The following is a 13,809-nucleotide window of genomic DNA, read 5'->3' on the forward strand; positions in this document are numbered from 1 at the left end:
TTTCCACCATGACTAGCGCTCACCGACACTTTAGCATCCCTTGTACAATGGCAACACGGGAGGCTCCCCTGCTCGCCCACCCCTTAATCCAGCTCTGCCGGGAAGGACAGCCCAAAACACAGCTGTGCTATGACCCTCCAGGTAGTTGTTTTTTCCCCTTCCACTCTGCTCTCTTATTCTACTTACTGTTGTAATGTTTTCTTTATTTTTGAGAGAGCACAAGTTGGGGCAGGGGCAGAGAGGGGGACAGAGGATCTGAAGTGGGCTCTGCACTGACAACAGCGAGCCCAATGTGGGGCTTGAACACATGAACCTTGAGATCTTGACCTGAGCCCAAGTCGGACGCTCGACCGATTGAGCCACCCAGGTGCCCTCTTATTCTACTTGATACCAGAGCAAATTCCTCGAGCGTGTTTCCCCACCAGTCATAACCACACCCAAGGGATAGCCTGTCACAGCTCAGATTGAGCTGGAATCCCCAAATTATAAACATTAAAAACGTTTTTTTAATGTTTATTTTTGAAAGAGAGAGACAGAAACAGAGTGTGAGCCAGGGGAGGGGCAGAGAGAGAGGGAGACACAGAATCCGAAGCAGGCTCCAGGCTCCGAGCTGGTAACACAGAGCCCAACGTGGGGCTCCAACCCACGAACCGCGACATCATGACCTGAGCTGAAGCTGGACGCTTAACACGCTATGCAGGTGCCCCTGTAATTCCCAAGTTATAGATATATTTTTGTAAAATAGGGATCCACTATTTGTAGCCTGGGGTCTTACTAGTTTCATTCAATATCATCTACCCTAAGCACTTCTCTACCTCCAAAAGCAGTTTTTCATATTTAAATTTTTTTTCATTTTATTTCTTTTAGAGAGAGAGAGACAGCAAGCATGAGTGGGGGAGAGGGGCAGAGGGAGAGAGAGAAAGAGAGAGAGAAAATCTTAAGCAGGCTTAATGCTCAGCACAGAACCCAAGGCAGGGCTCGATACAATGACCCTGGGATCACAACCTGAGCCGAAATCAAGAGTCAGAGACTCAACTGACTGAGCCACCCAGGCGCCCCCAGTTTTTCATAGCAACAGTTAACATTTGAGGGCTCACTATGTGCTAGGCACTAGCACTATAAAAATTCATATTTTTTATATAAATTATTTCATTTATACTCCACAACTTTTTAAGCAAATGTCCTACTTCCTAATTTTCACTACTTTATATTTTTTTTATTTACTTATTTTTTTTAACTTTTTTTTTTTTTAATTTATTTTTGAGACAGAGAGAGACAGAGCATGAACGGGGGAGGGGCAGAGAGAGAGGGAGACACAGAATCGGAAACAGGCTCCAGGCTCTGAGCCATCAGCCCAGAGCCCGACGCGGGGCTCGAACTCACGGACCGCGAGATCGTGACCTGGCTGAAGTCGGACGCTTAACCGACTGCGCCACCCAGGCGCCCCTATTTACTTATTTTGAGAAAGACAAAGACAGTGTGAGTAAGGGAGTGGCAGAGAGAGAGAGAGAGAGAGAGAATCCCAAGCAGGCTCCACACTGTCAGCGCAGAGCCCAACGTGGGGCTGGAACTCACGAAACTGCAAGATCATGACCTGAGCCGAAACAGAGATTCAGATGCTTAACCAACTGAGCCACCCAGGCACCCCTTCATTAGTTTAGATAATGCTTCAAGGAACATCTTTTTTTTTTTAAGTTTATTTATTTATTTATGTCAGTAATCTCTACACTCAACATGGCGCTCGAACTCACAACCCTGAGATGAAGCATTGCATTCTCGTACAACTAAGGCAGCCGGGCACCCCAAGGAACATCTTTAACTTGTTACTGAGAGCCCACTTGTGACTGAGATTAGATGTCCTAGAAAACTTAGGCAGGTGGTTGTTCTGGGAGGAGAGAGTGGGAAGAAGTAACACCTGAGAACCGCACGGGATGCTTATTGGAAACCATCCCACGGATACCCATCGGCGCTCGCGGCTGCTGTGATTTTGATGTGCCTGGGGCTAGGTGCCTGCAGGTGGACAAGGATCATTCTCTCCCAGATGATTTTTTTTATTAAAAAAATTTTTTTAATGTTTATTTATTTTTGAGACAGAGACAGAGCACTAGTGAGGGAGGAGCAGAGAGAGAGGGACACCCAGAATCTGAAGCAGCGTCTAGGCTCTGAGCTGTCAGCACAGAACCCAACGAGGGACTCAAACTCGTGAACCGTGAGATCATGACCTGAGCCGAAATCCATTGCTCCCCTGACTGAGCCACCCAGGCGCCCCTTCTCCCAGATGATTCTGATTTACCCCCTTCTTTCTTTACCTGCTCTCCTCCATTTTTATGAAGCACAGTGATAGTCAAAACTGTGGTAAGAACGGGCGAATACAAGACCTGTCCCGATGAGCTCCGGCCTGCGCCCTGTGCCCTCTGCCCTCGTGTCTTCCTTCTCTTCTCCCAGATGCCCGAGGGCTTCACCAATGGTCTCTTGGGTAAGTCTCAGCCTGTCATGGGGTAACTAGAATGAAAAAGATATAACTTTCTAGCCAAAAAAAGAGAAGGGAATTAAGGGATCCAAAAAAAAAAAAAAAAAAGCCTTTTAAAGCCCGAAAATGTTTATAAAGGAGAAAGGAAATGTTTATAAAAGGAGAAATGTGGGGAGGCAGATGGCAAGGGTATATTCCCATCCTTTGCTTCCTCAGACCAAGAATGACGGCTCTCAGTCTGCTTTTCCATCTCCATGTCTCCTCCCTCCACGGGGACATTTGGCAGAGTCTGGAGACGTTTTTGGTTTGTCACAATCGGGAGGGAGGTGGTGCTATTGGCATCTAGTGCATAGAGACCAGGGATGCTGCTATACAGACATCCTCCAGTGCACAGGACAGCACCCCGCAGCAAGGAATTCTCCCATCCAAAACTTCAGTAGTGCCGAAGCTGAGAAGCTCTGCTCCAGACCCTGTACTTCCCTAAAACCCTCTCCTCCTTTCTTCTGTCCCCCTGTCCAAATGTTCTCGCCTCTACTCCCTTTGGGTCCAAATGGAAAGATAGGATCTAACCAGAATGCTTTAGGGACCTCAAGTATTTTCCTTATGTTCTCAGTCTGTAGGTGGTATTTAGCAATAAGGTTCCTGGAGCAAAATTCCTTATTTCATCCATGAAACTGGGAACTCATGGAGACCCATGAATAGCCTAAACCCTAGTGGGCTGGGAACATGATCTGTGACCTGCAGAGTTTGAAAATTACTGTCCTAAATGGACTTGAGCCATGATTGCTAAACACTTGTCTTTCAGAGCCATCTCTAGTTCTCTAGCTTAACATTTTTTAGGATGTTTCTCAGCTTTGCATTCCTTTGGGCTATGATTCATTCTCCCGTAACCACTCCCCACGCCCACAACGTGTCATTACAATTTGTGTTCCTATTGAACTTGTAAATTCAACAGAGAAATAGAATTGGTGTTAGTTGTTATTTGATAACTTAAGAAATTAATTTGCTGAGAAAACGTATGCCTTGAAGGAAGAAGTCGTCTGCGGATTTTTTTGCTTACGATTAACATTCTGATCTGAATACATTTTAATGCTATTCATTATATCTCATTACACTTCTTGTGAACTGCTGGGTAGACTGAGCCTATAGAAAGGATTTTAGATGATGGAACAATGACAAGAGCGCACAGAGGTTCTGACTTTAAAACTCATCTTCAACACGGCTACCTTAGAGTCAAATACACTTTATTTGGGGGCACCTGGCTTGCTCAGTCAATAGAGCACACAACCCTTGATCTCAGGGTCGTGAGTCAGAGCCCCATGTTGGGCGTGGAGCCTACTTGGCAGTCAGAAAGAATGAAATCCTGCCATTTGCAACAACGTGGATGGAACTGGAGGGTATTATACTAATTGAAATAAGTCAGTCAGAGAAAGACAGATATCATATGTTTTCACTCATGTGGAATTTGAGAAACTTAACAGAAGACCATGGGAGAAGGGAAGGGGGAAAAATAGTTTCAAACAGAGAGGGAGGCAAACCATAAGAGACTCTTAAATACAGAGAACAAACTGAGGGTAGATGGGGGGGAGCGGGGAGGGGAAAATGGGTGATGGGCATTGAGGGGGGCACTTGTCGGGGTGAGCACTGGGTATTGTATGGAAGCCATGAATCGTGGGAATCTACTCCTGAAGCCAAGAGCACACTGTATACACTGTATGTAGGCGAACCTGACCGTAAATTATATTAAAATAAATAAATAAGTAAAATGTGCTTTAAAAAATAAAAACATTACTAACATACATACATACACACATACATAAATAAATAAAATACCCTTCATCTGGGCATGAAGAACTGGGAAGGAAAAAGGGAAGGAGTTGATGTGTATTCCCATTCAAAGACCTGAATGCAGTGCTGAGTGCTTATATGTACCATGTTTTGGGAATGATCTAAGCATCTTACTTCATCCTCACAACCCCATAAGGTAGGATGAGAAAACTAAGGCTCAGAAACTTTAAGAGAACCCCTCAGGACATGTATCTAAGGAGTGTCAGAGGCAGATTATAAACCCAGATTTATCTAGCTTCAGTGGTCACACTTGACAACAATGGCTACTATTATTGAGCACCTTTCATGAAAAAGACACTCTGTTAAGTAAGCCCTTTATATGCCTTATTTTGTCTTGAATCACACAGCTATTTTTTAATGTATTTTGTAGCGGAGCAAATGGACTCAGAGAGTGTGCATCACTCGTTCCAGGTTAGAACCCATAAACAGAACTTGAATTCAAGCGTGCTGTGTCTGCCTATAAAACCCATGCTTTAAAGAGTACAGTATATTGCCTCTCCAAAACATCATTTCCACCTCACCAGGTAGTCCCTTACGCATTGTCTCATCAAATGCCACCATCACCCTCTGGGCAAGAAATCTTGGTCCCTTTTTGCAGAATGGGAACAATGAAGCTCAGAAGCATAGGTAACCTATCTAAGGCCACACATCTTTCCCTGTACATGGATTATATTAGGCAAGGAACATTCATTAGTACTCATTCCACCAATAATTTTCAAGTTCTCTCAGTGTGGGTGCCTTTAAAGACCAGTGCAATTTAAAAAAAAACAATTCAGGGGCACCTGGGTGGCTCAGTCGGTTAAGTGTCCGACTTCGGCTCAGGTCATGATCTCGCGGTCCATGGGTTCAAGCCCCACATCGGGCTCTGGGCTGACAGCTCAGAGCCTGGAGCCTGCTTCAGATTCTGTGTCTCCCTCTTTCTCTGACCCTCCCCTGTTCATGCTCTCTCTCTGTCTCAAAAACAAATAAATGTTAAAAAAAGAAAAATTTTTTAATAAAAAAAAAAATCAAGGGGGCGCCTGGGTGGCTCAGTTGGTTGAGCGTCCGACTTCGGCTCAGGTCATGATCTAGCAGTTTGTGAGTTCGAGCCCCATGTCAGGCTCTGTGCTGACAGCTCAGAGCCTGGAGCCTGTTTCAGATTCTGTGTACCCCTCTCTCTGCCTCTCCCCAACTCATGCTCCGTCTCTCTCTCTCTCTGTCCTCTCTCTCAAAAATAAACTTTAAAAAAAACTTAAAAAAATAATAATAAAAATAAAAAATCAAATCATAAACAAATTGAGGTGACGCTACATACATTGATTTGGAAAGATGCCTACAAGATAGTGAAAACTTAAATTATAAAACAACATGACTCTACTCCAACTTAGACATGTGTGGGAAATTTTTTTTTAATTTTTTAAGTGTTTTATTTAGAGAGAGAGAAAACGCACACAGGAGTGGGAGAGTGGCAGAGAGAAAGGGCGAGAGAGAATCCCAAGCAGACTATGTGCTGAAGTATGGAGCCCAACGTGGGGCTTGAACTCACAAACTGTGAGATCATGACCTGAGCCGAAATTGAGAGTCAGATGCTTAACCAACCCATGTGTGGAAAATTTCTGAAAGCACACACCAGAAAACTTTGATAATAGTTACCTCTAGGGCGAGGGATTTGATGAGGTGCCAACAGAGTTCAGGTGACTTTTATCTTCCCTTTTATAACCTTCATTATTATTGTTAAAATTATTTCCACCCTTTCTTTGAAGTGAAAAAAAAAATCTAAAACAACCTTTAGAGAATCTCCTAGCTTGAGAACATACCCCAGTCTGGGTGTGATAAAATTAATCTAAGGTTTGCTAACATGCTAGTGTTTTATAACGGGATCTGGAGAATGAGATGTACAATCTCTGACACACAGTTGGCAAAGTGGGTGGGGGGAGGGTAGGAAAGTGGCTTTTAGAGAAGTTATAGATTAGGCTCCAGGCCACAGTTGCTTCTGGGTGACTGATCCTGGGAGTTGGTCATCTTTGTGAATTTAATGTCTGTGGGCAAAACTCAGGGATGCTACTTCTTGGGGCTTTCAGTTGGCTTCAGGGTTTGGGTTCACCTTCTACCAGACAGTGCAGCTGGGTCTTAGGCAGGGACATAAAATAATTGTGAAAGCCAGATAAGTAACTGTTAAATTTTAATTCTCCAAAAAGTCTCATTTTTTAAAAAAGACTCTGACAGCTCAGAGCCTGGAGCCTGCTTCAGATTCTGTGTGTGTGTGTGTGTGTGTGTGTGTGTCTCTCTCTGCCCCTCCCCTGCTTGCACTCTGTCCCTCTGTCTCTGTCTCTCTCTCTCTCTAAATAATAAATACACATTAAAAATAATAATAAATTAAAAAATTAAAAAAAATTTTTTTTGAGAGGAAGAGAGAGATCAGAAGCTGGGGAGAGGCAGAGAAAAAGGAATAGAGAAAGAATCCCAAGCAGGATTCACACCGCTGGTGTGGAGCCCAACAGGGAACTCAAATTCACCAAACGTGAGATCATGACCTATACTGAAATCAAGAGTTGGACGCTTAACCCAGTGAGCCATCCAGGCGCCCTCAAAAGTCACATTTTAAAATGTATGAGGGTTTTTATTTTTTGTTTGTTTGGTTGTTTTTTTGTTTTTTAAATCTGGAGATACAGGACTCCTAGATCAAGGAGGTTTTGTCAAATTGAAGGTCAAGAGAGTGGAGTTCGAATCCCGTCTCTGCTAGTAACTGGAGCTATGAACCTGAGCAGATCATTTTACCGCTTTAAGCCTTTGTTTTCTTATTTGTAAATCACTAAAGTTGGACTAAAATTTAAAATGATGAAATTGTTAATGTTTCTTTAGATTCTAGTACTGTAAGTTTTTTTTCCAAAGTCAGTTTTTAATTTTTGTATGGTTATTAATTAATGAAATTCCAGTATAATTAATGTACAGTGTTATGTTAGCTTCCGGTGTACAATATAGTGATTCAACAATTCTATACAGTACTCAATGCTCATCATGATAAGTGTACTCTTAATCCCCGTCACCTGTTTCACCCATCCCCCACCTCTCCCATCTCCCCTCTGGTAACCATCAGTTTGTTCTGTGTAGTTAGAAGTCTGTTTTCTGGTTTGTCTCTTTTTTAATTTGTTCATTTGTTTTGTTTCTTAAATTCAACATATGAGTGAAATCATATGGTATTTGTCTTTCTCTGACTGACTTCACTTAACATTATGCCCTCTGGATCCATCCATGTTGTTGCAAATGACAAGATTTCATTCTTTGTAAGATTCTTATGTTTTTTGTTATTCGTTGTCCCCCTGATTCTCCTTGCTTTTTTGAAAGCCTGTATTTGGTATCATATACAAGTATAATTTATTGTATGTATAACTATGCATAGTCACTTCAATTTTTTAAATGTTCTATAGTGCTTCTCTCCATTCTTGGCTTCTCTCTATTCCTGTTCATCTAGAAGTCTAATTTCTCAGCCAAAGCCCCTGGGCATAGTGAATCCTGTGAGCACAAATAAGGTAGCTGGTGGGCTCAGCATTAGTGTTGATAAGCACATAGAAATCTCCACTTCAAGATTCCAAGTTTTATGCAGGCAGATAGGCTGGGCTGCTTGTCAAATAAGACACTGTAAGTGCTGCACTTGGGCACCAAGAAGGCATTTGTAAGGACCATTTTTTTAAGTGTGCTTATTTTATTTTATTTTAAATGTTTAGAAAAAGAAACAAAGGGCCAATATATGCAAAATTTCACTAATAATTAAATGCAAACAAAATGATTGCTTTTTTACCTATTAAATTGGCAAAACTAAAAATATGGACACTACCCTAGGGTGGGTATGAGGAAATGGATACTCCCATATACTCTTACTACAATTATAAACTGGCATACAGTAACTATTTAAATTTTAATGATGCATACCCTTTGACTTAGCAATTGCATGTCTAGGAATCTACCCTACTGAAATAATAAGATAAATATGAATATAATTGACTCTTGAATAATGCAGGGTTTGGAGCACCAACCCCTGCACAGCTGAAAATTCCACATATAATTTTTGACTCCCCCAAAACTTAACTACTAATAGCCACTGTTGACCAGAAGCCTTACCAATAAATAAATAATTAACACATATTTTATTCTTATATGTATTACATAATGTATTCTTACAATAATACCTAAATTTTTCTTAATTTTTTCAGTATTTTTAGGCTACATGGTTTATCTGTGAGTTTTTTCAAATTGTCACAAATTTTCTGCAACATTGTCCAGAATAAGAAATTTGAACTGATCTATCATCTGTCAAGAGAAAAACTTAAGTAAACTTAAGTAAATTGTCACACTCTTTACAACAGAAGACTATGCAGCTATTTGAAAGAATATTTTAAGGGGCACCTGGGTGTTCAGTTGATTAAGTGTCTGACTCTTGGGTTAAGCGTCCAACTTGATTTTGGCTCAAGTCATGATCTCATGACTTGTGAGTTCGAGCCCTGCATTGGGCTGTATGCCAACAGCACGGAGCCTGCTTGGGATTCTCTGTCTCCCTCTCTCTTTGCCCTTCCCCTGCTCAGTCTCTCTCTCTCTGTCTTCAAAACAAATAAATAAACATTAAAAAAAAAATACATTGGGATTTGTATGTGCTGATATGGATGATGTCTATAATATAGCAATAAGTGATAGTTTTTTCACTATAAGTGAAAAAATAGCTATAGGTATAGTGTGATCTAATTTATATTATGAACAGGAAAAACATAAACAGTAAAAAATATGAAGAACAGAAAGAAGCTACTAACTCTCCCATCTAGAGAGTATGATCAGAAGAGCTCTCCATATTTTATATTATTCATTCAATGATACTGTCATGGACTGAATTGTGTCCCCTCCTGCCCCAAAGTCATATGTTACAGCCCTAACCCCCAATGTAACTATGTTTGGAGATAGGGCCTGTAAAAGAAATAGCACAGTTAAATGGTCATAAGGGTGGGGCCCTAATCCTATAGGATTGGTACCCTTATAAGAAAGGGAAGGGAAACCAGATGACTTTCTCTTTCTGCTTGTGCCTAGAGGAAAAGCTATGCATGAACACAAGAAGGCAGCCATCTCTAAGCTAGGAACAGAGGTCTCACCAGAAACCAATCTTGCTGGCACCTTGATCTTGGACTTCTAACCTCCAAAAGTGTGAGAAAATAAATGTTGCTTAAGCCACCCAATCTGTAGTAACTTGTTTTATCAGCTTGAGCAGACTAATACAGATATGTAGGGATTTTTGTATTCTTCTCCTTGAATATTCTTTGTTGGGAGAGGTGCACCACCATCCCTCCCCCCGCTTTTTTGCAGATGCTTTAAATTTTTTTTAATGTTTATTTATTTTTGAGAGAGAGACAGAGTATGAGCAGGGGAGGAGCAGAGAGAGAGACACAGAAACTGAAGCAGGCTCCAGGCTCTGAGCTGTCTGCATAGAGCCTGATGTGGTGCTCGAACTCATGACCTGTGAGATCATGACCTGAGCCGAAGTCAGATGCTTAATGTACTGAGCCACCCAGGCACCCTGGCAGATGTTTTAAAAAGTCCATTTCAGGACATAAACTGAACTCCAGGATGGGAAGGTTAGGCTGCTGTATTAATGAAGATAACTAACACCAACTGCTGCAAACAGACCTCTAAATCTTAGTGTCTCTAAACCACAAAGATTTATTTCTTGCTTATGTTACATGTTTAATATGTTTTGGCAGGGGACGCTATTCTATGTAGACACTCAGGGACCCAGGCTGACAGGCTGACCAAGGGTTGACCTTTTTGGTTCATCATTCTTTCAACATGTGTCTTCAAAGTTTGTCAAATCAGGAAAACGGAGCTAGAAGGTTGAGCAAGGCTTCTCACTGACTCAGCTAAGAAGAAATCCACACCATCTCTGCTCACAGCTATTTAGAGAAGTAGTCACATGACCTCAACCATACTGCAAAGGAGGCTGGGAAATCAGAACCATGTGAATATTTAAGGAATACTAAATGTTCCTGTCATATTCCTTGTTATGGATTGAATTATATTCCCCCCCAAAAATAAGTTCAAGTCTTAACCCCCAGTACCTCAGAATCTGATCTTATTTGGAAATAGGGTCTTTTTAGAGGTAATCAAATTAAAATTCCTTTGAGTTAAAATCCTTACTCTGTCTTCTCTTAATATGAGGTCATTAGAGTGAACCCTAATCCAGCATGACTGGTGTTTTCAAAATAGGAGGACAGTTGGACACAGAGACAGACATGCACAGAAGGAGGATGTTGTGAACATATGCAGGGAGCAGATTGCTATGTGAAGGTTGAGGCAGAGGTCAGAGTAATGTTGCCACAAGCAAGAAACACTTGGGGTCACCAAAACCTAGAAAAGACACATGGAACAGATTCTCCCTCACGGCCCTCAAAGGGAACCCATCCTGCTGACAACTAGATTTTGGATTTCTAGCTTCTAGAATTGTGAGACAACAAATTTCTATTTTTCTTTTTTTTTTTTTGAAACGATTTTTCTAAGTCATCTCTACACCTAACATGGGCCTCAAACTCATAATCCCAAGATTAAGAGTCATAAGCTCTACCAACTGAGTTAGCCAGGCGCCCCAAATTTCTATTTTTCTAAACCAATGAGTTGGTGGTACTTTGCTATAGCATCCCTAGAAAATGAATACACTCCTCTAACAAGTTTATGCAGAAAGAGATTTGATACATGGAATTAGATGCTTATAAATCTGTTAGAATGACTGGGAAATGGGCTCTAGGCTAGACATCCAGGAATTACTCCCAGAAAAATTGGGGCACCAAGAGTTACTAACACATTTATCACAAGCAGGAGCTGGCTCTCAGGGTCTGCTTACCTCAGCCACTATCTGAAAATCAGGAAGTATTACCAAAACCATTAACTCCTGAACCATGTCATGCCTTCTATATCTGCACAAGCAAAATGGATGCCTTGTGTAACACTTACATCTTTTCATAATTTAGAACAGAATTTAAGCCTTGAGTGAATGTACCTGTTTTATGGAAATAAAATTATATATGGAACACTTAGTTGAAAAGATATTGAGAAATATAGTTTTTTTTAGTTTTTAAAAAATTTTTAATGTTTATTTATTTTTGAAAGAGAGAGACAGAACATGAATGGGGGAGGGCGAGAGAAGAGGGGGGGAGACACAGAATCCGACACAGGCTCCAGGCTCTGAGCTGTCAGCACAGAGCCCAACACAGGGCTCGAACCCATGAACTGTGAGATCGTGACCTGAGCTGAAGTCGGACACTTAACCAACTGAGCCACCCAGGCGCCCCTGAGACATATAGTTTTTAGCTTCTGAAGCAAGAGAAGCCCACAAGAAGGAGGTTAAAATACATTTTGAGGATGCCTAGGTGGCTCAGTCGGTTGAGTGCCCGACTTAGTTCAGGTCATGATCTCAGGGTTCATGAGTTCAAGCTCCACATCAGGCTTACTGCTGTAGGTGCAGAGCCTGCCTCGGGTCCTCTGTCCCCAACTCTCTTTGCCCCTCCCCCACTTGTGTGTGCACTCTCTCTCAAAAATAAATTTAAAAAAAATCTAAAATACACTTTGAACAAGCCATTCTTTTTTATTTTTCCTTTTATGTTTTTTGGTTACTATTTTATGGTTCCTTGTTCTAATATCCTTCTCCTGTCTCCTTTTAGATGTTCTAATTGCCCATTCTGCCCTTGGCCATTTTTTTTTCTTTATATTACCTGCACAAGTTCATCTATTCCAAATTTGTCCAGATGTCTCCACCTTCATTATTACCACCCTTGTATACATTACCATCATCTCTGACTTGGATTACTATAGCACTCCTTGTCTGATTTCACATTTTCTGTTACCTTGTCTCAATCCAGGGGGATGTTGCTCATGTTTATACAACTCGTAAGATCATACGTCTCTTTGCCTACTCTTCTGATCTTCTCCCTTGCCTCTAAGATTCATCTCTAGCTTCTCACTCTCATGAGTTCACCTCTGACTGACCAGCTATTAGCCCGGCCATTCACCACTCCCTCACAGACCTTTATGCCTACATTTAGCCACACTGAACTCTTTAAAGCACCTAGAATTCATCATGTGCTTTCTTTCCTCTTCACTTTTGCACAAGCTGCTCTTTCTGCTTGGTTTAGAAGTCCTTTCTCTTCCTCTTTGGTCAACTCCTATTCATCCTTAAATCCAGGAAGCCCAGGCTAAGTCTCTCTCCTATGTGCTGATGTGTATGAATTCTGCCCACTTGCCAAAAGAGAAAGAGAATAAAGGAATTTTGAGGATGCCAATGGGTGTGTTTTGTTCACTTTTGTACCTTTAGTACCTGACATAGTATTTAATAGTTCTTTTTCTGTTTTCATTTTTATTTTGTTTACTTTTGTATTTGCTACTGGTGTGAATAGTGGCACACATTTGAAACTGCTGTCTGGATTTTGTGGCACACCATTTTCTTTTTCTTTTTTTAAAAAATATTTTAATGTTTATTTATTTTTGAGAGACACAGAGTGTGAGCAGGGGAGGAGCAGAGAGAGAGGGAGACAGGGAATTTAAAACAGGCTCCAGACTGTGAGCTGTCAGCACAGAGCCTGATTCGGGGCTCGAACACAAAGCCTATGAGATCATGACCTGAGCTGAAGTGGGCTGCTTAACCGACTGAACCACCCAGGTGCCCTGGGGTACACCATCTTCTATCTTCCCATTAACTTACTAGTACTGCTCATTCTATTTAAAAATTCACTTCTGTTTGGGTAGTAGGTCACATCCTTAATAGTTCTATTATTATTCCTATTTCATAGATTAGGGGTTGGGAGTAAGTAAGACTTCTCAAAGAGGTTGAATAATTCAGAACTTTTTCCTCACACTTTTCTAGTTCCAAAGTAACTTGTTAGTCTCTGACTAGCCTATATGAAGTGTATTTAATATGCAAAACATTTATTCAATCATTCATTCATCTGTCCATCTATCTATTGATCTATTTAGTCAAAATTCCATAACTGAAGGAGACAGAATAAAATCCATCAGAAAGAAACAGAAAGTCAGCTGTTGGAAAACCTTTATATATATTATAAATACTTTTTGATATACTGTCTTATTCACTAATTTTACTAATTGTGTCACTAATGTATAAGTTTTATCATCACAATTGTGTGGCGTTTTTAGAAAATTGGTTCTTATAACTTAAACTGACTCATGCTACTGACTGCTGGTTAGATGGACCATGGACCGTTTGGGCAATTAGAAAGGAAAGATGTTCAAAGTCTATACTAGGCCTGACTACCAAAGGAAGAAATCCAGAGTGGATGTCCTGTTTACCACAGTGTACTGGTGAGTCTTTGGATATGCAAAGGTAGCTTAACCAAGGGCTGAAAAGCTAAATTCCTCTTCACCAAAAAGTGTGAACTAATTGAGTTGGTATAGGGAAGACACAAAGGAAGTCTGAGAAACAGAGGAAAAAGGAGATTTGCAGAGCATCTAAGAAAGGCAAACAACAT

The sequence above is a fragment of the Lynx canadensis genome, chromosome B4 (genome assembly GCF_007474595.2).
Source record: "Lynx canadensis isolate LIC74 chromosome B4, mLynCan4.pri.v2, whole genome shotgun sequence".
Lineage (NCBI taxonomy): Eukaryota > Metazoa > Chordata > Mammalia > Carnivora > Felidae > Lynx > Lynx canadensis.